Genomic DNA, 26,602 nt, shown 5'->3' with positions numbered 1-26,602 from the left:
GGGGCATGTGGGATGTCCAGCATTGTAGAAATACAGTGGACTGCTTGGTATATAGGATCTATAGTTAAAAAATAAAGGTTTAGGCTGCCAATAGAAACAGAGGTCATGAGTGAACAGCTGGTAAACAATGCCTCTCCAAGCATGTGAGAGTGCCAAAGAGAACTGAGGGGTTCAAGAGCAAGGCCTAGTTAAGAGCTAACATACAAGGTTAGTCAAACCACCAACAGATTCTAGCCTTCCTGGTTCATGATCTGCAAGCAGTGACCCACAGCATAATCACCAAGATAAATTCATAAATTTCAAAGACAGATTTTGGAGAATATATAAGTTTTACCTCATATAAGCCTACCTTTTTACATTAGGACGAGATATACATATAAAATCTAGCAAACTAAGAACCCGTGTGTTTCTATCTAAAAGGCTCTGTTTGTAGGCAATCTGAAGCCAGCTGGGTACAGGGTAAACTGCCACTACAAAAACAAAAGGGCGGGGGGTGGGGGGAGAATTGTTTACTAAGACCTGTATGTTGATGAAACTTAACTAGAATAACTGCCTCCTGCTACTCAGGAAATAACGCAAAATGTACCACTTTGAACATGGCTTCTGCACACCTCCGCAAGATTTAAATCAAAAAGCAACTATAATTATATGACACAATAGCCACTAGCCAAATTAAACAGAATAAAATTTAAGATTCAGTTCTTCCGTCACTCTAGCCTCATTTTAAGGGCTCAAGCAGCCAGAACCACATACAGCTGGTGGCTTATGGTACTGAACAGTGCAGATAATAGAACACTTCCATCATCACAGAAAGTTCTACTGGACAGTGCTGCTCTAGGCAACATTTTAGCAACGTGAACCTCCTCTAGCATATCATTACTTTTAATAAGTAAACAAAATTAACTGAAAAGAGTTTGGAACATTTTTTTATACAGCCCACCATTGGAAATTTTAGCTGTAAAATTATAAACAGGAAGAGTATATTCATTTTTAATTTGACAGATGATTCCAATATCTGAATATCCTTTAGCTCAGCACACCTCCTTACTGGAATTCACCCGATACTCACAGTGACAATATCTGTAAATAGCAATATATTGGGGCCTAAATGTCCATCAATGGGAGACTTGTTAATAACATGATGATAGATTATGGCACATGCATACAACAAAACTCTTCTATAAAAAATGAGGCAGGGCTTCCCTGGTGGCTCAGTGGTTGAGAGTCCGCCTTCCGATGCAGGGTCCCAAAAAAAAAAAAAAAAAAAAAGAAAGAAAATTCCATCCACAATAGCATCAAAAAGAATAAAACACAGAGCTCCGGTGGCAACCATGGCATATACCAGCCTCACGGTGCCTCTCATTATGATGAGCATGTTCTGTGGCTTCATCAGCTTCCTGGTGCCCTGGTTCATCTGAAAGGGTCCCAACCAGGGAGTTATCATCACCATATTGGTGACCTGTTCGGTTTGCCGCTATCTCTTTTGGCTGATCGCAATTCTGGCCCAACTCAACCCTCTCTTTGGACCACAGTTGAAAAATGAAACCATCTGGTACCTCAAGCATCACTGGCCTTGAGGAAGAAGACCTGCTCGCCAGTGCTCAGTCACTGAGGCCACAAAGAGAACTCCTCTGGATGCAAAATCACCTCCACACCCAGACCACCTTCCTTTCCTTAACTCAACCGTTTTAGCCATCAACTGCCTTAAATGTTCCCACCACATTTGAATGCCTTATTCTACAATGCAGTATTTTTTCTGGTCACCTTTCTTATTACACTTTGGTGAATGATGTACCTATTTAACCTAAAGTATGCTGCCTCCATAAAATGTTTATGTACTCTTCTGAGATAGAAAGTGCTGTTCTTCTGAGAAATAATGTTATTCTCTCCTTGGAACCTGTGGATTTGAAGATGGCTCCTTCCTGCTCTCAACAGGGGAATCAGCGAAATGTTTAAGAACTCTTACAAGGCAATAAGACTCCAGTGGGGCAGTCAGTAGGAGAACATGTTCAGAGGGAAAAATCTGTCTCACCAGAATTATACCAAAGTATATTTTCAGGATGAATTTCTTATTTCTGCTATCTTTTAGAATAAATTATTTTTCTGCTTTCCATGGAAAAAGAAGGAATAAGATACAGTTGAACATTGAACAATTAGAGGGTTGGGGCACGGCTGAAAATCGAAGTACAACTTAATAGTTGGCCTTCTGTGTATGTGGTTCCTCCATATACACAGAGTCAACTATCTGTGGACTGTGTAGTACTGTAGTACATACTATTAAAAAAAATCCACGTATAAGTGGACCCAAGTAGTTCAAACCCGTGTTAAGGGTCAACTGTACATAGGAATAAATTTAACAAAAGAAGTTCAAAATATATACTATCAAAGCTAGAAAAGATTACTGAAAGAAATTAAAGAAGATCTAAATAAAAAGAAACACATCCCACGTTAATGGACTGAAGACTTAATTCCGTTAAGATGACAGTATGCCCCAAATTCAACGCCTATCAAAATACCAGTTGGCTTCTTTGCAGAAACTGATAAGCCATTCCTAAAATTCATATGGAAATGCAATGACCCAGAATAGCCAAACCAATATTGAGAAAGAACAATACTGGAAGACTCATGCTTCTTGATTTCAAAACTTACTACAAAGGTACAGTAATCAACAGAGTGTGGCACTGAGAGTCCAGAAATAAACCATCACATTACCATCAAATGATTTTTCAACAAAGGTGCCAAGACCATTCAATAAGAACAGTGTCTTTAAACAAAAGGTGATGAGATAAATGAACACCCACATGCAAAAGAATAAAGTAGGACTCCTAACTCACACCACACGCAAAAATTAACTCACAGTAGATCAAAGACCCAGATGTTAAGACCTAAGACTATTTAAAACTCCTAGAAAAGATGTTCATCTTTAGCCATCAGAAAAACAAAAATCAAAACCACAATGAACCACGAATCCACACGTACTAGGATGGCAATAATCAAAAAGACAGATACTAACAAGTGATGGCAAAAATATGCAAATATTAGAACCCTCACAGACTGTTTATAAGAAAGGAAAATGATGTACGCATTTTGAAAAACATTTGAAAAACTAGAAGCAGTTTCTCAAAAGATTAAACAGTTACCATATGACCCAGCAGTTCCACTCCTAGGTATATACACAAGAGAAGCTAAAACATACATCAAAAATAAAAACTTGCGCATAAATGTTCTTAGCCTCATTATTCGTACTACCCCAAAGCAGAAACAATTTAATGTCCATTAATTGATGAATGGATAAATAAAACAAAATAGTAATAGAATAGAATAATACTCAACAATAAAAAGTAATGGAAGTACTGATAGATGCTACGACATGGATGATCCTTGAAAATGTTATGGTAACTCAAGCTAGCCACTAAAGATATTATATGATTCCATTTACATGTAATTCCCAGAATAGAGAGAAAGTAGGTTAGTGGCCGCTTATGGCTGAGGAGGTGGGAAGAAATGGAGGTAACTACTCAAGTGTACAGAATTTATTGTGGGGATGATGAAAATGTTCTAAAATTAGGTGGTTGGTGATGGTTACAAAATTCTGTGAGTAGACTGAAACATCTTTGAATTGCACATTTTAAATTTTATGGTACATGAATTATCTTTCAATAAAGTTGTTACACGAAAATAAAGAGGCTGTCCTCTATGTACTAATATGGAAGATAGGTCGATGATAAATACAAAGGTGCAGCGCATTTGTGTGTGGCATGTACCATTTGTTTTACAGATATAATACAATGCATGCACCTCATGTTAACAGACTGTTTCTGGTGGGAGCAACAAGAAACTGACAATAATGGCTCTCCTCCAGGAAAAGGAGCTCAATGACTGATGGTCAGGGAGAGGAATTAACTTTTCAAAAATTCCTTATACTCCTTTCATACTTTTTCAGTTGGGCACCATGCGCACAGCTACTGAAATTAATTATTAATTTATAAAGACAAGAAAGAAAAATAAGGAAAGGCAAAGTGGATGCTGGGAAAGTGGTTCCTATCTCTGACCCCACCACCACTCCACCCCTCCCCCACCCTTGGCGCCTCGGGAGAATTTACTAAAGAACAACAAAATGCACTGTCTAGGGCTGGAAAGCTAGGATAAAAGTCCAGCTCCAAACAATATGCAGTTTTCTGGTAGAAAGCCTGTGGGTTAGGTGTGAATACCGGTTCCATCACTTAAAAATCCACAAGAATTCAAGTCAGTGACAACTTCCCTGAGCCTCTCAAGAAAGTCAGAGGTTTATGGTAATTTAAAAGGGATGATACATAAATTCCTTGGTATGGTAACTGCGCACATGGTAGGCAGTCAATAAAGGTTAATCCTCACATCCTATTCTCACCTTTCTGGTGTGTGGTTACCATGAACTTGTTGCTTCCTCAGGGCTCCAGCTGTGAATAATAAGGAGGTACACCCTGATATATTATGCATGACAGCGCTATCAGACCTCTGGCCCTTTCTGCTCATCTGTAACTGTGCTAATGCAAAGGTCAGCATCAATCTACCTCTTAACCTCTCTGCTTCTAAACTCATGTATTTTATAACCATGACTGGTTATGAGATTTAAGAAAGTTTCAGAAGCATCTCTATTGTTAATTATCACATATTTCTACAAGGCAATATGACAAAATGGGTTGTACTGCTGCTATAACCATCTTTGGGGGAAAGAAAAAGATGTCCAACATAGATTTAAAAAATTTAACACGTAAGCAAACTGCTTAATAAACATTCTCCAGTAACACATGACTTGTTCTAACTAGGTCTTTTTTGACAAGTACAAAGTTAAGCCTAATCCTCAAAGACTTTCTTGTGAACTAGGGTTTCAATGGACTTTACACAACAGCAGTGTTCCCGTCTTAAAAACTGTTTCCCCTAGATGGAAGACAAAATTTACAATTGCTGGCAGAGAGTTTTGGTCATCTGAAGAGTTATTAGTCCACTGCAATACGTTCTGCCTCTTTCAAACTTTATAATTCAGCCATACACATTCTTCAATATTAGATAAATGGCTTTATTTAAGACTTGCTTCAATTAGCACTAATACCAACCTTACTATAGGAATTGTGTCTATAGTTCTTCAAAAATGCTGAAACACATTAATATTATTCCTGTAGGAATGGCCGTTTTCAGAGATTGGTGGATACCTAAAGAAGCTATCAGAAAAACATTTTCCAGAGAAACGGGAGATTCTGCAAGCACCAAATCCAACCCCAATGGGAGAGGCTCAAGAATAAGGTTAGGATTCCAGCTACAATTGCTATCCAAAGACAGGTCCTAGGAAGAGATAGGACTAGAGAAACAAGAACTAGGATCAACCAGTGAGACGAATTTCGGATACCCAAACTTCTCTCGACTAGAGGTAGGGGAAATCTCTCCTATTAATCTGCAATCTCAAGCTTCTCCTTGGGCAGAGTTAGCATTTGAATTTATTATTATACCTTGCTAGTTCTGAAACCCCCAAGCCAAGAATTAACTTGGAGTGCTTCCGGGTCACTGCCGTCCCTGGGTGCCTGGAAGAAGTTAAAAACAAATCCTCTTGGGAGAAATGCATCTTCAATCAGGGCTAACTGGGATTCCAAGCAGTTAAGATTGGGTTGGGCAGGTGTGATTTAATAATTTTTTTCAAATCACCAAATAAATAAGGAAACAATACCCAATGAGCAAGCCAAAAGAAATAATAAACAGCAAAAGTAGCTTCAGATACTAGTACTATGAAATACAGAATATACAATAAATATAATCCTGATAGAAATAAACGAAGGAAACGAAAGCACAAGCAGGAAATTAAAGCATGAGACTTAAAATTCATTGATTGATTAGACAACAAACAAGAGACTGGAATATGGATCTGGAGAAATCATCTAGGATGTACTGGGTTGGCCAGAAAGTTTGCTCGGGTTCTTCTGTAAAACAGGAAAAACCTGAGTGAACTTTTTGGCGAACCCAGTATCACAGAAAGACAAAGAGATTGAAAACATGACGAAAGGTTGAGAAGTGGAGTAGAGAATGAGAAGATCTAACCAATCTACTCTTTGGGCTTCTTGAAGAAGGGAGAAGAAGGAAGAGCTAAGAACTGTCCAGAATTGATAAGGAACATACATCTCAAATTCAGAAAGCACAAAGTGTTCCAGACAAGGAGAAATCTCCAGAACAATAAAACTGAAGAACTCCAAAGGCAAGAGAAAAAAACAGGGAGAAAAACAGCCAGATTTTCTACATAGAAATGACAATTACACTGTCACTAGAGGTCACAAAAGAAAGAAGTCAAACAACAGTGGTGTAAGGTCATCAAAGTGCTAAGAGTCATAATGACTGTCATTTTCAGTTATATAACTGGCTAAAGAAAACACGTAGGGACTTCCCTCGTGGCGCAGCGGTTAATAATCTGTCTGCCAATGCAGGGGACACGGGTTCGATCCCTGGTCTGGGAAGATCTTACATGCCTCAGAGCAATGAAGCCCGCGTGCCTACAGCCCGTGGTCCGCAACAAAGAGAAGCCACCGCAATGAGAAGCCCACCCACCGCAACTAGAGAAAGCCCCCGCGCAGCAACGAAGACCCAACACAGCCAAGGGAGGAAGGGAGGGAGGAAGGAAGGAAAACATGTATACATAAAACAAATAAAGGTATTTTCAAATCAACAAAAACTGAGTTTATCATTTACAGACTTCTAAAGAAACTTCTAAAGAATAGATTTCAGGAAGACATGAAACGATGAGGAAGGAAGGTCTAAATTACAAGAAAAAATGGTGATTGATAAACTCGTAAACATGAGTTAAAACAAATAATGAATGTATATTTCCAGGGTGGCGATAAAAATACTACTCAAAATAACAATATTTTAAAAATCGAACTCTTAAATAATAGAACTATTCTGAGTACTTTACTCATATAATTAACTCAATGCTCAAACAACTCTGAAGTACTATTATTCACCCCATCTTCACAGATGAGGATCATAAGGCACAGGGGGTAAGTTCAAGGTCATACAACTAGTGACTGGAGAGCCAGGAAGGAAGCCTGCCCTACTAAGCAGCAGCTGGAAGCAGTGAAATATTTCCAGACCCAACTTTCTAGTAGAACTAGATCTGCTGCTGTGCCAGTGGACTGTAGAAGGAAGGGTAGGTGGTAAATAACTGACACCGGTGAGAGGCTTGAAAAGGAAACATTGAAGGACACTCACTGGGATGAGATGAATCCTCTGTAGTACGGATATCCACTTACAGCACTCAGACTTCTCCACTCACAGACTGACTCACTAAGACTGAGAGAAGGCCCAGGAATTGGCATGCTTGGTAGCACCCCAGGAAACTGATGCAGGTGGTTTAAGGGCCACACTTGAAGAAACATTACCAGATTCATATGTCACCACTATAACCACTACATTCAAGTCCTTCAGTCTAAGATTCTATTTGACTTTAATGAGCTTCTAAACAAGAAAAATCATACTCATGTGTAGTTTGGATACCAGATGTCAACTAAACCCTTAAACAAATATGTGCAGTTTCAAGCTCACCAAAAGATGACACTAGAAAGGATAAACTGTGGTTAAACAATGGAATAACTACTCAGCAATACAAGACAATGAACAAATACAAGAACATGAATGAACTCAAAAGAACTGTGCTAAGTGAAGGAAGTCAAACTACAGAGTATATGATTCCATTTTTAAAAGGCGAAACTTCAGTGATGGAAAGCAGATCAATGGTTGCCAGAGACTAAGGAGTGGGGGAAGGGTACTAACTGTAAAAGGGCTCAAGGGAACTTCTGGTGCTGACGAAATGTTACCTCACAACTGCGGTTGTGGTTATACCATGTATACGTACAACAGTCACAACTCCACGAATTGTACACCTAAAACTGGTGACTCTTTATTTAATGTCAATCATATCTTAATAAAGCTGACTCAAAAAAAAAACCGATCATCATAGCCACCAGTGAGTTCTCCCCTGTACACTGCTCTTAACACATGCTCTCATCACCCTCCAGTTGGTTCAGATCAAATACTCTTCACCACCAAATATGAAATTCTGCAAACCCCCCAGTCATGTATGTTAACACATGGGAAACTCACTGCCTAGTTTTAAACCACTCACTAACCTGCAAGGGCAGTACTGAACAGGTAAGAAAATAAAAGCTTTAGTGTTCAACATAAGAGCCTTACCTAAGGTGGAACAGAAATTCAAAACATAACGTGTTGCTGAGACTAGCACCCATGAAACCAAATGCTACAAATACTCCCCCTTGTATTCACACATGACACAGTACCGTCTCAGTTCAAATTTATCTCACAACTGAGGACTGTCTTGAAAAACATCAAACTGGTATCTCTGATGGGGCAGGAGCTATAAAGTACTCCACCAGTCTGATCATCCCACCGACTCAGATCAGAGAGAACTCACGGACTGTGATATTCTCTCCTACAGTTGTGCTCATAAATTTTGTGATTCTACCCTATAGTTCCAAATTCTGCTTGACTACCCACGTACAGAGAAGATACCTCACATTTGTTCAAGAAATATTTATCAAACTTTTTTATTGTTAAAAATGAGTAAAAGCTGTCTTCGTGCATGGAACAAGGTGTCTGACAGACTAGAGCAGACAAGTATACAAATAACAATATAAAACAAGGTGGACCATGGTTCAGAAAGATTATTACCTTAATCACCTCAATATAGTCAAGGTTCCAAGGTCCAGGGAATACAATGAGAACAAAACAAAATACCCAGAAAGGCAGAAATGTTTTCTCTGGCTCGTTTAGTCCCCACGGAATCCATAGAGAAAGTAGTGACAACTGAGGCTGAACTGTGAGGAAGAGCTTTTGAGGCAAGGGGAACCTCAGGAATAAGCACAGGCATGGCAACAGGAAAGTCCAGTTTTGCTGATATTCAAGGTACCCACAGGAGAATATTGGCAGAAATGCTAGAAAGAAAGACTGAAACCAGATTCTGACACCCTTGAATGAAGAATATGGAGTTTACTTCTGGTAAGATATAAAACGTCATGCAAAATTTAATCTATATTTATTTTAGGATCTGTAACACAACAGTTCTTGTAAGACTATACACCATGATCATGTAGAAGCTTTTTCAAAAGACAAAAGCCTACAAGCAGGAGATTCTGACTCAGTAGGTCTGGAATGTGGCCTGGGCACATGTCACTAGGAGTCTGACACACACCCAGTTAAGAATCTCCGCTGTAAGGAGCCATTACCGTGTCTTACAGATGTCTTCCGGTAATACACTCAAGTGTGCTTATGACTGAAACACAAGCAAGGAAAGCAAATACTACTAGGCACAGGCAAAGAAAGGCAGATTTCAAATAAGAACTTCTGATGCTCCAGAAGATTTCAGGAATAGGACATTCCACTCTAATAAATGTATGTCTCTTAAAAAGTTACTACACTAATCAGTCTGTTTTAATCACCTACTTCATTCAAGTAAATCCAAATTTTAGTTAATTCCATCAAAATATACATAATTATACCATTAAGTATTCAGAGTTTAAACTCAGAAAAACCATAGCTAAAGGACTTCTCTAATTTAAACATGACTGATTAACACCATACATTTTTCTTCTCTCCTTCCCGTAGTAAAAAACAAACAAAAAAAACCAAGAAAATCCAAAATAACAAAGACAATGGAATAGTAAAAATCAAGGAACAAGAAATTCAACAATGTTTTTAGAAAACAAAGTCAATGCAGGAGGTAACAAATAGGAAGAACGAAGCACTACAACCGGCAGTGCCAGACACGGACCAGAGACTAGTCCAACCCAGAACCACAGAGCCTCGACATAAAAACCAAGGACTGGGGAGATGGCAGGTTGTTGGGGGGATGCTACTGAATACACAGAGCTTAGCTGGACAGAGCCATGGCTCCTTCCCCACTCACCCCTACCCCCAGGTAGGCAGATTACAACCTTTCCTGAAGCAAGGACTGGTTATTTTGGAGAAAGTCTTTGCTTCAGGAAAGACTGTGATCTGGCTACAATCTTTTGGAGAAGGTATGGTAAGGTACTGTGATGAGAAACCATTTTGATAATTAATAGAATCTCAGATTCCTTGCTCCACTCTGCCCCGCTGAACAGGAGTAAAGAGAATTCCTTATTGGAGAAACGGAATAGCCACACCCAGGCCAGGCCCATATACAGTTACAACAGAATTCATTTTTAAAACATCCTTCTCTTAAAAACTAATAAGCAGGCTTCCCTGGTGGCGCAGTGGTTGACAGTCTGCCTGCCGATGAAGGGGACACGGGTTCGTGCCCCGGTCTGGGAGGATTCCACATGCTGCGGAGCGGCTGGGCCCGTGAGCCATGGCCGCTGAGCCTGCACATGTCTGGAGCCTGTGCTCCGCAACAGGAGAGGCCACAGCAGTGAGAGGCCCGCGTACCGCAAAAAAACAAAACAAAACAAAACAAAACAAAAAAACTAATGAGCGTTTAACATATCACACACTGGGTTCTCTCTACACCTTGATAAGGGTCAACCAGCTCCTATAACCCAGGTTCGTTTCAGGCTTTCCAGTGCTGGCGGTTGATGACTCTTTACTAGGTATGATGCTGAGTAGCTGACTGAGGACAAGAGCTAAGCTTTAGTGCCTATGTGCTTATTAGCACGGGTGCTTACTCAGGCAGACATTAAACAATACAAGCTGAATAAAAAACCAAAATAGAAAAGGTGTATGCCTGCTACTTTCTAAATCATTAAGCCTATAATCTAAAACTTTGATTTCACTATCTTACATTGATTCTGAACTTCAGTGAAGTCACAAAAATTTTCTGTATTAAAGAATACATTTCCTAGTCCTTTCTTCCTCCCAAATATGCAGTAAATAATAAGGTGTCATTTGAAAGTATAAGAAATTCTGTTGACTAGAGATGCTATTTCTACGTGTTAGGAATTCATGAATAAAGAATCTTACTAAGGACTTAGTTACAAACTGGTGGCAAGAACAGGCAAAAATTCCCAACTGGTGTACACGTGACCTAGAGGCATACAAGTTAGACAGTCTATTCATCACTACTTATTCGGGAGAATTTTAGGAACTCAAATAATATATGACTTAAATCCTGAAAAAGTGAAATAACGTTTCATTTAAATGGTTGTTTTAAAATCAGCAGACAGGGACTTCCCTGGTGGTGCAGTGGTTAAGAATCTGCCTGCCAATGTAAGGGACACAGGTTCAAGCCCTGGTCCGGGAAGATCCCACATGTCGCAGAGCAACTAAGCCCATGCACTGCAACTCCTGAGCCTGTCCTCTAGAGCCCGTGAGCCACAACTACTGAGCCTGAGTGCCACAACTACTGAAGCCTGTGCGCCGAGAGCCCATGCTCCGCAACAAGAGAAGCCACCGCAATGAGAAGCCCACGCACCACAAAAAAGAGTAGCCCCTGCTCGCCGCCAACTAGAGAAAACCCGCGCGCACCAACGAGGACCCAACGCAACCAAAAACAAACAAATAATAAAAATAAATTAATTAATTAAAAGATTTGTTTAAAAAAACAGCAGACAGGGCTTCCCTGGTGGTGCAGTGGTTGAGAGTCCGCCTGCCGTTGCAGGGGACACGGGTTCGTGCCCTGGTCCGGGAAGATCCCACATGCCGCGGAGCAGCTGGGCCCGTGAGCCATGGCCACTGAGCCTGCACGTCTTGAGCCTGTGCTCTGCAACGGGAGAGGCCACAACAGTGAGAGGCCTGCGTACCGCAAGAAAAAAAAAACAGCCAACAAAAACTACATACAGCCCCCCCAAAAAAAAGGTGGAGCTTAAATGTGGCAGTAAAATTAATGTTTTATATACTGAATGCTTTAAGGTCAACTTGTTTCTCCTCATTCTTGGATCCATTATAGTACAGTCTGACTTGTGATACCAAGCTAAAATAAAAACTCTTTCAATAGTTCGCTATTTTCTTGGAACACAGTCTCAGGAGTAACTTACCAGGTCAAAGGCTTTCCACATTTAAAAATCAAACAGGGGCTTTCCTGGTGGCGCAGTGGTTGAGGCCACGACAGTGAGAGGCCCGCGTACCGCAAAAAAAAAAAAAATCAAACATACTGAGAAACTGCTATACAAAAATCTGTACAAGTGACACCCTCATCATCAGAGAACATCTTTATTGGTAGTTTAACTGCTTAAGATGAGCTCCTGCACATATTCCACTATAGACATCCCAACACAGAAAGAACTGTTTCCTTACAATGGCTCATTAACTTTTCTAATAAGTAATAATCCATGCTATAAAAACAAAAAATGCACTATACTCAATAAAGTTTGAAACTTAAAATCTGAAGTAAAATTTGATCAAACAGTAACTGAAAACAATATTCCTAACAATTCAATAAGCATTTTAAGCAGAAAATAGTTTTTAACAGCAAAATTACTGTTAAGTTTTAAGACTTCTATTTTCTTACCTACTTCAGTATCTATTCTGAGTACTGCTAACTCTTTAAACACTATTATTCCACAGTATTCCTTATGTGTTTTCCATCATAAATTACATTCTTGAGAAAGACCATTCTGGTGTAAATACAGCAGCTGAATGGATAATAACATGAATTTTAAAACACACTTCCAATAGACTTGCACTTACATGCAACTGTAACCTTACTGACCATTTACTACATCATTCTCTGTTTGCTTCATCATGAACAAGAGTGATATGGCTGCAGACCTCACAGAGTATTTTGTTGGAACTACACTGGAATCGGAAAAGGGAAGTTTATAATTTTTTTGATGGAAAAAGCCATCTAAACTCTAGCTCCTGCTATGAGCCAGGCATTATCCAAATGCTTTCACATTTATTCAAATAACCTTTAAAAAGACACAAAGGGCACAGAATAAAATTTCACTACTGATGCAATTACTCTTTGTGCAAAATGACTCAGGTATAAGAGAGGCCAGACCCACCTTGACCCCAGGGCCTCTCAGTCCAGAAAAAAGCATGTTGAGACCACATGATTTCAAAACCTTAGCTCTATCTGCCCAGAATGGGCCCAATGGCAATAATTCCACGAATGATCTCTTCAGCTTAAAAAAAAAAATCAACTGTAACAACTATTTTTTGCCTAATGTCAGCAAAAATGAAAAAGCCTCTTCTGAAGAGATTCCTAAAGTGCTGACCAGCCACAGGCTTTCTTTCCACATTTTAATAATCCAGGCAGAATGCAGAATTGAAGGCCACTCCTTCCCCATCTGTCCCTGCCATCCTGCTATACCTCCCTACCCAAGTTGATCTCCTATCTGGATCCAACCCTGTCTCTTCTGCCTTATAAAAGCCATGCTTCCCTACTCCATCTCAGCAGTTACACTCTTCCTTCAACAGTCAGGTCTGTGGACCATCGGTCCTCCACAGAACTCGGCCCTCTTGTAGTTTGGTGACCTGCACACGCATTTTCCTCTCCCAAGCCCAGGTTTCACCACCTTCTCCAAACCACCCAATTTCTGGTTTGGTGTCTTGCACATCACAAAATTTCAAAACTCTGTATTTTTTCTCTCACCTGTATTTTAGATAGTTGCGATGGAGAAGAAAAGAACCCTGGATAACTGAGTTCTTGCTATACAGATATTTAATCTGTTAGGTCAAGAAGACAGCTAATGTTCAAACATTTAACTTCTTTCTTTAATTTAAAAACATGAAACTACTTCCAAATCCTAAAATTATCTAATCCTTTTCTAAAATTAATTCAATGTCCAAACACAATAAAATTATTTACTTTATAATTCTGAATAATATATGTGTGAATTTAAACAAACAAAAAAGCCTTATCTGGAATTCCCACAGGTACTTTATAAAACAGCCTGACCAGGGAAGGGGTCAGCACAAACAAGGCTCGTGCTACCATGAATTACATTACAGGAACACCTCAAACCAATAATTTAATCCTGCTCACTGTGAACCACTGTCTGTGTTCTTATTCTAAGTAAAAATATGCTTCCAGAAGTGATGTTTTATCTTCACAAAGTAGTAACTGAACTTCAAAGGCACACTGTAAAAGACTCAAATATTCAATATGTTGGTCATGTACTTTTGTTCAACACGTAATTTATTAAAGACCAACTACGTGCCATGCACTGTGCTAGGCAATACACTGATTTACAAACAAAGGGACACAATCTTTGATGAGGAAACACACAACAGACTATCATCTCTGAAGATTTTTAATAACAGCTCCAACATATAAAGATGGATGTAGGGCTTCCCTGGTGGCGCAGTGGTTTCAAAAAAAAAAAAAAAAAAAAAAGATGGATGTAGAGAAGCAAAGTAAGTTTCCATTCCACCAGCACGTGCATTCCATCATGCTCCCAACAGAAAAACGGTTTCTATTTATGGGGTCAGTTGGAATTGCCAACTCTGGGTTTTATCAAATTTCTTTCACGTGAAAAGGAAGACAATAGAGTAATAAAAGAATAAGCACAAAGCTGGTTTCCTGAACCAGCTGCAACTGAAACAGAAGTTAAAATTATACACCTAGGAAACAGTGGTATTACTTTAAAAATTCTTCTAATGTTTAAGAATGCTAAAGCATAAAAAAAAGAACAGATTAACCCAATACCCACTGGTACGTGTGAAAGTTCTATAAACATATATAAATTGTATCATGATGCAAACCCAATTCTCTGTTATCATTTCAAGTATCTCCATTAGTATTCAAACAGCTACTTTGTCAAACAATCTTAGCACCTTTTTCTTCCAATTTTTTTTTGGCCTCTCTGCGTGGCTTGCGGGATCTTAGTTCCCCAACCAGGGATTGAACCCGGGCCACTGGACTGCCAGGAAACCCCCCTCTTCCAGCTTTAAAGAGAAAATTACCTGCTTGGGCTTCCTTGCTGGTGCAGTGGTTAAGAATCCACCTGTCAACACAGAGGACACGGGTTCGAGCCCTGGTCCGGGAAGATCCCACATGTTGCAGAGCAACTAAGCCCGTGCGCCACAACTACTGAACCTGCACTCTAGAGCCCGTGTGCCACAACCACTGAGCCTGCGTGCCACAACTACTGAAGCCTGCACGTCTAGAGCCCATGCTCTGCAACAAGAGAAGCCACCGCAATGAGAAGCCCCACACCACAACGAAGAGCAGCCCCCACTCGCCGCAACTTGAGAAAGCCCGTGCACAGCAATGAAGACCCAACGCAGCCAAATAAATTAATTAATTAATTAAATCTATTTAAAAAAAGAGAAAATTACCTTCTTAATCAAAACAAACAAAAAAACAAAAAAAAACCCTCAAAAAACTCTTAAGTGAACATAAAAACAGTAATTATAAAATTTAAGTTCTAGTTCTTTCAAAAATCAAGCTGAAAATGATTAGCATAATCATCTTCCTATGGATAACTTTGACTTACCATTTAGTTCTCTCTGTATGTGCACCTGTAATCTAATCCAGCTCTTCTGTTTCTCCTTCCAGGAACCACCACCACCATTTATACACCTCAGTAGCGAACAGAGAGCCTGGGAGTTATCCTCAACTTCAGTCCCGGCCCCTAAATATGACCAGCCACCAATGAATTGGCCTCCTTGATGTCTACAGACCATCCCCGCTTCCCACCACCCTGTTGTGCTCAGACCACAAATGCCCCTCAACTGAATTATTACCACATGTTACCCTTAGCCTCCACCCACCCAATTTATGTCCCACACTGTAGTGAAAGTAACCATTCAAAAACACAAATCTGATCTCATTTCTTTCTTAAATCCTTTTGCCCTTGAGATAAAGCAAAATATTCTTAACATGATAAATACAACTCTGATGATCTGGGCCCTGCTTAAGGGTCCAGCCTCATCTAACCCCTTTGCTCTTTTTTTCTCTCCCTCTTGTTTATTATATTATATTCCATTATTTCAAACATACAAAACCGGCATGCCCTCTTGCAATATTAACAAACCTTGATATTTCATCATAACTGCTTCGCATCTTTTAAAAGAAGGACTCAGTTATTACAGGCAGAGCTGAAGCCCCTGGATTCATTCCCCTCCTTCGACAGTTAAAAGCTATCCTGAAATTAAAGACTCATCATTCCTGTGCATCAGTCTATGCATGCATGTTTATACATGGTTTATACTTTAACCATACGGCTTGTACCAATAAACATGTACAGTCTGTGCATGGTTTATACTTTAACCATACAGCTTGTACCAATAAACAATATGTGGTATTATACTGTATGTCATTTTACAATTTTTTTTTCCACTCAGTTTGTTTTCTGAGATTTACCCATGTTGACAGAGGTAACTCCAGTTCTTGCTGTAACTGTCATATAGTATTACATCATCTGAATATTCACCAGTATATTGAGCCCTTTTCTCAATGAACGTCTGGGATGTATCACCTTATATTATCACAAACACGCTGACATTTTCACACACATCTCCTTGTGCAGGCATACAAGGGTTTCTCAAAGGCAGACTCTGTCAAGCTACACTCAGCAACTCATGAAACCAATACACTTGGTTACAGACCGTGTTTTATTAAAAATGAAAGTAGAAAATGTGTTTCATATATAAGAGTACTGCTTCTTTAAACATATTTCCGTTATACACAGACAGGTCAATGTACGCACTGGGTCACAAAAGAATAAAATATGGAACCCCCTTGCTTGAAAGTGTGTATCTAGAAGTAAAACTCTAATGAGCAGGCTATGCACACCTTCAACTCTGATGCAGTGATGATTCACAGAATTACCCACCTGGAGTTTTTCTTTAATGTGTGAGGTAGGGCTCTAGTACTGGCTTATTCCATATGGATGACCAATTGTCCCAGCAATTATTTATTTTAGATCAGATTACAAGTTACACATGTCCAGTGAATTTACAGACTACTTCAGAAGAAATGGCTTCTGCACAATATTAAATCATTCCATCCTATGTTCACCTTATGTTCAAGAGGGCTTTTACGCCCTCAGTAATATTTTGTCATTTTCTCCATAAGGGCCATGCATAGCTTTGTAAAGAGTTACTTCTAGGAATTCAGAATCTCTGTCCTTTGTTCAAAAAAGATCTTAACACATTGTAACTACCCAGTAAATACTGGGTTGGCCAAAAAGTTCGTTTGGGTTTTTCTGAACAAACTTATCATTTGGTTAATGTCGCCTCAAGTTTCAGTTTGCCACCATCTTACATTTGGGAACACTTAGAATTCCAAGTCAAACTGCAAACTGTCTGAAAATTTACCTTGCCATTATACCTGATTTTATTTCATGAATTTTGTATGTTGAGCTACTATTTAAAGTGAACTTAAACATCCTCCGTGGCCAAAAAAGTTTCAAATGTTTACCTGCTATATCAAAGTTAATTTTTTTCATGAGCAAAAAGCCCTAATCTCAAGACAAACATGAGCTTAAATATAAATATAAAAAAGCTTAAATATAAAATATTTGATATGTTAAAATATCAAATCAACCGATCTCCTTTCCTAGAATGTTGCCACCATCCAAAAACTGTCAGTAAACTTTGGCTTTTGCTTTTTTGCCTATCAAGGCCGTGGACAATGGATTTTATTTAACACTAGCAACTGGCCTCTCCCCATTTGCCCTGGAGAATGACTGCTGCTACCACCCCTGGAGCAGGCTACAGACAGCTGCCAACCAGCACTTAAGCTCATCTGCCCTGGTAACTTTCTCTTTAAGACTCACACTTGAAGCCGTGAGTTGTTGCTATCTGTGTTACGTCCTGGATGAAGTGCGGCAGGGCTTCCAAATCATCCACCGGCCCCCCTCTCACAGATGATGGCCACCTTACTCCCAAAGCCACTCAAAGTATGACCCCATAGCCTATATTTTCACTCAGAACATCTCAAATCTTCTAAATTTGGTGAAAAACTACCCAGCCATTTTTTACACTGTTAATTAGACACAAAAAAAGAAATCTTATGTATAAAGTTTAATAGGCTGCATCTAGAAAACAAGCACTCTTAAGACTGTGGAGGGTACTTCCCTGATGGTCCAGTGGCTAAGACTCCAAGCTCCCAATGCAGGAGGCCTGGGTTCGATCCCCGGTCAGGGAACTAGATCCCACATGCCGCAACTGAGAGTTTGAATGCTACAACTAAAGATCCTGCATGTGGCAACAAAGATCCTGCGTGCCGCAACTAAGACCCAGCACAGCCAAATAAATATTAAAAGAGAGAGAGAGAGAGATGTACAGTCCTTTTTTCTTATTTTTCCTCCTCTGGGTTCCAAGTTCATACTGTGACTTTAGAGATTAAAAAGGTTTTCAGAAACACCTGTTTATGAATTTGGAAGAATGCAGAATCACTCTCAGATACCTCAATACCCCCACCAAAAATCCTATGGCTCCCTCCCAGTGTTTAAAAATGCTCATCTCTTTCAACGATGCAACTATTCCTATTCTTGCAACTACAAAAGCCAAATTAACTGTGCCTCAAAATCCAGATTTCTTTTCACGACTCAGTACCCATCACATCACACATCACAGATGTTCTTCACCTTTTATTCAGACTCACTTTACTGCAACCTCAGAGGTCCTCAAGAAATTTACCTATTTGCCTACCACTAAATTCATAGACATCGACAAGAAAAAAACCAGGCTCACCTATTTCTCCACTTCCTATTCCAGGCAGGTAAGAGAAAGAATATGAACCTCTGTGGCCAAATTACCAGTATAAAAAAATAGCAAAAGTTATTTTGTTATAGGATAAAATACAGTCTTGTTAAAGGATAGTCTCTTCAACAAATGGTCTTGAGAAAACTGGATATCCACATGCAAAAGAATGAAATTGAACCCTTATATTACACCATACACAAATATCAATTCAAAATGGTTTAAAGATTTAAATGTAAGGCATAAAACCATAAAACTCCTAGAAGAAAACACAGGGGAAAAGTTTCATAACACTGGTCCTGGCAATGACACTAGAAGCTCAGGCAATGAAAGCAAAAATAGGCAAGTGGGACTCCATCAAACTAAAAGGCTTCCATATAGGAAACAATCAATTAAAAAAAGTATTAAATGTAATAATAACAAGGGAGATTTAAATGAGTGCTAGGCACTGTCTTAAGCACTTTACCTATGTTCACTTATTCAATCCTCCTTACAACTCTATGATGGATATTATTACTATCCTCCATTTTACGGAATAGAAAACTGAGGCCTATTTGATTTATCCCTGGTAACTCGGGAAGTCAGAATTATATCAAGGAAAAGAATGAAAAAAGAAAATCCAACAAGACCATTTAACAAGCTTAAATTATAGCTAATTCTCCCTACCCCACCCTCCTACTTCTGAATTCATTTTTATACCCTTACCTCATTTGCTGCCAAACAAACTAACACCATATGCCACAGACCACAGGAAATCCATTTACCAGTTAAAGGAAAATCTGTATCTAGAACAAATGCCATTTATTGAACCAGTAACTCTAAAGAGAACTTTTTAAAGTACAGAATGTATTGTTAAGGAAGAACATTTTAGATTTTAATGTATTTATTTTGTCGTATTTCTTCTGTCAATGAGGTAGATGTATTAAAGGCACTAAAAATATAGTAATTCAATTCCCTCTACCATGTTTTGTATTCAGTGGGAGAGATGATGTAAAAACTGAGTTGTGGGCTTCGCTGGTGACGCAGTGGTTAGGAATCCTCCCGCCAATGCTGGGGGCACGGGTTCAAGCCCTGGTCCGGGAAGATCCCACATGCCACAGAGCAACTAAGCCCGTGCACCACAACTGCTGAGCCTGTGCTCTAGAGCTTGCGAGCCACAACTACTGAGCCCGTGCGCCACAACTACCAAAGCCCGCACACCTAGAGCCAGTGCTCCGCAACAAGAGAAGCCACCGCAGTGAGAAGCCTGTGCACCGCAACAAAGAGTAGCCCTGGGTCACTGCAACTAGAGAAAGCCCGCACACAGCAACAAAGACCCAACACAGCCAAAAATAAATAAATAAATAACTGAGTTACTATAGAATACTTTACTGTACTCAATTATACAGAAAATGTAATGTTCTACTAATACAAAGCAGTTCTGAGCAGCCAAAGAAATATTTTTTCCTTTCTCTTTCATTAATAACTATTATTAACAAAACAGGAGAAAAAGCACAGCAAACATCTCACAACCTACCCTGACCCTCAGAGAAATGAGGGAGGGGGAAATAAGTGACAAGGGTAAACATCCATATCCACAAGCTATTTTTAATCTACTATTTTTTTTTTTTAAATCTTTATTGGGGTATAATTGCTTTACAATGGTGTGTTAGTTTCTGCTTTATAACAAAGTGAATCAGCTATACATATACATATGTTCCCGTATGTCTTCCCTCTTGCGTCTCCCTCCCTCTAATCTACTATTCTTAAAATAGGAAGATTTTAGTAACAAAAATATGAATGGTTGCCAAAACCAATATCCTAAGTTGATATGGGAGAAATAATAAAAAGAAATGGATAAAGTTCACTATTAAGTGTGAACTGACTAGATGTTACTAGAAAAGTACAGTGTCTGGATTTAGATCTTTTGAATAACATTTTTAAATTTTCCATCTGAAGCTGCAAAAGCACATCAACTCTCTGACAATATCTCTCTTCAAAAACGTTTCAAACAAAAATTTTTGACAATATCTGGATACTAAAGGGAATTATGAAAGATGCAATAAAAGTTCTTTAGATGTATAATGGGCACAAAGTAAAAATGTAGAAATAACAACATCACTTTTATTCTTTTACTTTGGAGTGAAACTAATACGTGCTGTATGACAGCACTTTCTTATATATAACATTGTAGTTTACAAAGAAACACTTTAGTTTCTGCTATATTAACTTTAACTACTGCTCACAGAAATAACAGTCTCTTTGCTGCCATATCACTGTGGAAATGAAGCTGGAATGTCGCTAGCCCACCAACAGTTATTTAAAAAGCAGATACCCAAGAGAGCAAGAAAGCTGCCACAAGCTCAGCTCAACAAAGCAAGCATATATAAACACCTCAAAATTTTAAGAGACATTGTTGCTTTAAAGAGCCATTCTTTTTGTGCTAACATACAAAAATCCAGATATCTAAATATCTCATCATTATTATATCAAACATACAGCCTTAATCTCTGTGACAGAGATATTTCTCTCCCTCCCTCTCATTCAGGGATAAAATTCTAGAGTCAGGTTCCATGATCACAGAATAGGAATACGGCCTGGTAAGATGACTGAGGTTAAGTACCAAGGCCAAGAGCTGAGAAATATCAGGCAAGCACATACAGGGCAAAACACTGAATACACTGTCAAGTAAGAGTGGTAACAAAAAAGAAAAATCAAAGCAGAGTCAGTGTCCCAGGGACCTAGCCCAGGAGCCAAGACAAAAATTGCACAACAGCTTTTAATTTAAGAACAAAGTGGTTCCGATGAAAATGATGAGGACTTAGTGATCCAGGAAGGTTTCAAGGGGATGTAGGATTGAACTGGTCCTGACCTGAAGGTAGAATACAGGCACACTTGGGGAGGACATTTTGCAACAAGAGACTCAGTCCCTCTACCAGCCTTAATAAATTAGAGCAGGGGGCTCCCCTGCTGGCGCAGTGGTTGAGAGTCAGCCTGCCGATGCAGGGGACACAGGTTGGTGCCCTGGTCTGGGAAGATCCCACATGCCGCGGAGCGGCTGGGCCCGTGAGCCAGGGCCGCTGAGCTTGCGCGTCCGGAGCCTGTGCTCCACAACGGGAGAGGCCACAACAGCGAGAGGCCGGCGTACCGCAAAAAAAAAAAAAAAAAAGGTCACCTATCCTGTGACCCTGCCTTAGGAATTTATTCATAGAAAACAATCCAACCGCTTTTCAGTTAAAAAGAGTGCATAACAATTATAAAGAATCACTGTTTATAGTAGCAAACAATATTACAGGACCTTATGAATCCAATATTCTCGAATTCATTAAGAAATAAGATTTATTTTTTAAATGAAATTTACAGTCAGTAGTACATTAAAGCAAAAATGGCCATATTAAAAACTGTATTTAGTAAATTGTCATTAATCACAAACTTGCAATGAGTTTGCAAAAGAAAGTAAACACAAAAATATTCACAAATGAAGTGACCAGTCATAAAATTAAAGTATCTCTCCCTACTTAAACAAAAAAGAGACACAGATCTATTTAATGGAGGCACAGATTAGTCAGTTTTTCTCTGAAACTCAGCATTTGATAACAGAATGCAGATATCAATACAATTCAATGAAACTAAAAATCTTGAAAATATACAAGACTTCAAGGGGACAATAAAATAGATATAAATAGTAGCAAAGTTCCTGACAAATGAGAACCTAGCCAACCAACTAACAACTGCAGATGACAAGATCAACAAAGATAATGCGTTAAGAGGCTCTTCAAATGAGGACAATATATACATATAAGAATTAGGGGAGGGCTTCTCTGGTGGCACAGTGCTTGGGAGTCCACCTGCCAATGCAGGAGACACGGGTTCGAGCCCTGGTCTGGGAGGATCCCACATGCCGTGGAGCAGCTCAGCCTGCGAGCCACAACTATTGAGCCCGTATGCCCCAACTACGGAAGCTTGCGTGCCTAGAGCCCGTGCTCCGCAACAAGAGAAGCCACCGCAATGAGAAGCCCGCGCACCACAACGAAGAGTAGACCCGCTTGCCTCAACTAGAGAAAGCCCGGGCGCAGCAACAAAGACCCAACACAGCCCCAAATAAAAAAAATAAATAAATTTATTTAAAAAAAAAAAAGAATTAGGGGAGATCACTGTTAAAAGAGATGAAGCTCTCAACTATTTGACAAAATAAGACCCTCTTAGTAATTCCTGTAAAATTCAAACAGGAAGTGAAAAATATATTGGAGGGAGGGGAATGGGGATATTACAACAGAAGTAATATTTGAGTCATTGTTTATTCTATGAACTGGCCTACAGATGCAACAATGATATTATATTTTGTTAAGTATAAGGTAAAATTAATTTAATTTTAATAGTTTATAGTTATTCTTATACCAAGATAAGGCCCAGATAAACCCTTTTCACCATTTTTGTGAAATTTATGTCCCTAATTAAAATAGATTCACATTAAGAAGACTTTTCCTATTCCAGTTATAATCAGGTAAATGAGACTGTATTTTAGTAAATTCATTTATGTAAAAATAAACAAGAAATGGACTGCAAACATATATACCAATAGTTGCCACTGGAAGGTAAGGTTGTGGGTGACTTTTTTCCTAAGGGATAGAATTAAACAAATATTGTCTGAAACGATGCAAATAATATTAGTTAATAAATAAAATTTTGAAACATATGCTAATATTACATCTATGGATTACTACTGCTTTTGATCTATCCATAGAGAGTGAGGTCTAAATTAGAAAAAAATCCCTCTTTCTCATTTAAGAAATATATCCTGAGCCATGGGCATTCAATCCTTACTATAATTCAACAAACTAATTATTATCTTCAATATCTGGAGACTAAAATTAAATAAATTTCTCCAGGTTATAAAACTAAACAGCGGATAAGCCATCCTTCAAACCAAGACTGTCTACACAGCCCATGCTCATTACACTTAGTTATGCATTACTCTATGGAGACAGCCTTAAAATAACTTACAAATTAATAGAAGATATAATGAAGCTACAGAAAGCACCAAGCAATGAAGCTAGGTGCACTGATGCTACAGTATGTGCCACATGCTACAGGAAGCAGGAGAAGGGTACTCTTAACCTCGGGGTGGGAAAGAAAAAAGGCACAGCAGACATGGGCAGAGGAGGGCAAGAGAGCTTCAAAGAACACAAGAACCGCAAAATGAGGAGAAAGATGTGATAGACCATTCCAGGCAGTGAGAGCGATGTAGTTTTTGGAAACTACAATTACTATTATCTGGCAATTGCTCCCTGAAATTTTTTTAGCTAGAGAGATGGAACAGTCAAATATTCACTTACAATATCTAATATTTAATTTAAATATATTTAACTATTTACTAGTTTTTAATTCACATGAATATTACTCAAAAAGATTGTTTTTCTCACTCTCATGAAGCAAGTTTATTCAAATGCTTCACATGCATCTTTGTCATGACTGTATTCCATTAATAAAGCCACTTCATAAACTCAGTTTTCCAAAAGATAGCATCTCCTTTTCTATTTTGCGGTACGTGGGCCTCTCACTGTTGTGGCCTCTCCCGTTGCGGAGCACAGGCTCTGGACGCGTACGCTTAGCGGCCGTGGCTCACGGGCCCAGCCGCTCCGCGGCATGTGGGATCTTCCTGGACCGGGGCACAAACCCGTGTCCCCTGCATTAGCAGGCGGACTCTCAACCACTGCGTCACCAGGGAACCAGCATCTCCATTTTTAAGATTCTTGAGATAAACTGTTGTTGCTTTTTTTAACTTAAGTATATAAGATATGGCCACTGAACTGTTATCCCCAGTCAGATATAACTATTTCATTCAGGTCAGTTAATTTCCCCATTTTATACACATACCATCTCCACATTACAGTCAATTATTATTTTATTTTTTATGTGATCTTTAAAAGGCCTTAGAAAGACAGTCAATATTGGCAACTGTGAGAAATAATTATAAAATTGGTGTTAAATGCCTTTGTCTTTTTTTTTTAACTACTTCCACTACTGAAATCTAAAAATATCTGAAACGAAGCACTGATTAAAATAATTTTGATTCATAATGTCGTTACAAAGAATTCTATTCAACATAGTCGTTGAGATAGTTCCCCCTCATATAAGAGATGCGATGCAGTGCTCTTTTCTGGGAGATAACTTCTTGAGCAGAGTACTCACCTGATACTCTAGCAGCCACAGTACTTGTATATTAACTTCTACATGCACATTAGAGGAAGGGGAAAAATGAAACTTTAAATGTTTGACCTAGATCAGTGGTTCTCAAAGTGTGGCACATATTAGAAGCTCCTGAAGAGCTTGTTAAAGCACAGATTTCTGGGGTCTGTCTTGGAGTTTCTGATTCCGTAGGAATGGAGTACAGTCTAAGAGCTTGCATTTCTTGAAAGTTCCCGGGTGGTGCCAATGCTGCTGTTCTGGACACCACGCTTTGATCCAGATTTTGCCAGACCTTGTTCGTCATGTTAAGGGTCTGGATTTTATCCTGAGGCTATAGCTGTCACTGAGGAATTTCAAGCAGGGAAATGACAGCATAAGATCTGTGGTTTTAAGAATATCACTCTTGCAGCAATATGGAGAATGGAGCTTTCCCATAGAACATATTTCATTGATTCTAATGCACTTTATTTATAATTTCTGCAAGTAGGATGCATTTTTGTAATCAATGGTGTATCATAGTTTAATAGGCAGTGAATTTTCTTTCTTAGTAACACATAAAATAATGGTGTATTATAATTTGTAAGTTCCTGATTCTCTGAAAAACAATGTCGTTTCTTCTCATACGGGGGTGCTATAAAAGAGAAAGCAGGTTTTATTCCCATTCTACAGATGAGGAAACAGATTTTAGGACACTGTAAGTGACCCATTCCAGAACACACAGCTAGTAAACAACAGGTGCAAGATTAGGAAATCCAAAATTTTTGACATATTAAACCAAGCACCTTTCCCCTAATATGATACTGCTTACAATAATGGCCTGTAGTTTGCCTGCCAGAGAGAGCGAAAGGAGGTGAGGGCAAACCAGTGCACCATAACATATCACCAGGAGCCAAGTAAGATTTTATGGGCACCAGGTGTGAAATACCAAATTAAAGCAACCAAGATAAATTGCTTCAAGACTTTTATTAAGAAACTATAAATAAATGAAAACAGCCAAATGAAGCACCTCCAAAAATATACAGATAGAATCAAACAGCAGTTTGGGAACACAGTTTCTTTCACACAGTGGTGCAAGATGCAGAATATGACATAACGTCTCTGAAGAGACAGACACTGGTTTGAGCATTCACTTTAAAATATCGTAGGTGATACCACGAAGTCAGGTTTCTGACAAAACGGGTCCTGCGCCTGAAGAGCCGCCAGAACACTGTGCATCATCAGCTTTCTAAGAGATGCCAGAAAGCTATTTCAGCAGCAAATAAAAATGACTCCCCAAAAAACCACAGACTGTATGCTTTTGATCAAATTTGGTTTGAAAAGATGTGACTTTCAGAAATACTGTTCTAGAGGCTGCCAAATGATTTTTCAATTCTAAGACTTAAAGAAAGGAGAAAATTAGAATAGAAAATCTAACAAATACTATTTGTCATAACATCCTATGTATTCCCACTCCCTACTGCAGGTCTACTAATAAAAAGATTCACTCAATTCTACAATCTCAGGACACTTGAATACCATGACTCTGATAAGTGATGAACTGTCACACAGATGGTGCCTACCACTTTGGTGCTCTATTAAAACTGTAAGCCAAATTTTAAGAACCCAAAGAAAGGACTTCCCTGGTGGTGCAGTGGTTAAGAATCTGCCTGCCAATGCAGGGGACACGGGTTCGAGCCCTGGTCTGGGAAGATCCCACATGCCACAGAGCAACTATGTCCCTGCGCCACAACTACTGAGCCTGTGCTGTAGAGCCCGCACGCCACAACTACTGAGCCTGTGAGCCACAACTACTGAAGCCTGTGCACCTAGAGCCCGTGCTCTGCAACGAGAAGCC

General features: G+C 39.2%; 1 protein-coding gene and 1 pseudogene across 5 annotated transcripts in view; one reads left to right on the top strand and one right to left on the bottom strand.

Moving 5' to 3' along the window:
• The window catches only part of SRPK2 (SRSF protein kinase 2), a 127,262-nt gene that overhangs the window by 77,793 nt on the left and 22,867 nt on the right, over window positions 1-26,602 (bottom strand). The gene's annotated exons all lie outside the window — the stretch shown is intronic.
• Window positions 1,332-1,577, top strand: LOC112407432 (V-type proton ATPase subunit e 1 pseudogene; annotated as a pseudogene).

This window comes from Neophocaena asiaeorientalis, unplaced genomic scaffold, assembly GCF_003031525.2.
Source record: "Neophocaena asiaeorientalis asiaeorientalis breed wild unplaced genomic scaffold, Neophocaena_asiaeorientalis_V1.1 scaffold472, whole genome shotgun sequence".
In the NCBI taxonomy this organism is placed as follows: domain Eukaryota; kingdom Metazoa; phylum Chordata; class Mammalia; order Artiodactyla; family Phocoenidae; genus Neophocaena; species Neophocaena asiaeorientalis.
The sequence above is the reverse complement of the archived record's forward strand: the minus strand, read 5'-3'. Positions and strand labels throughout refer to the sequence as shown.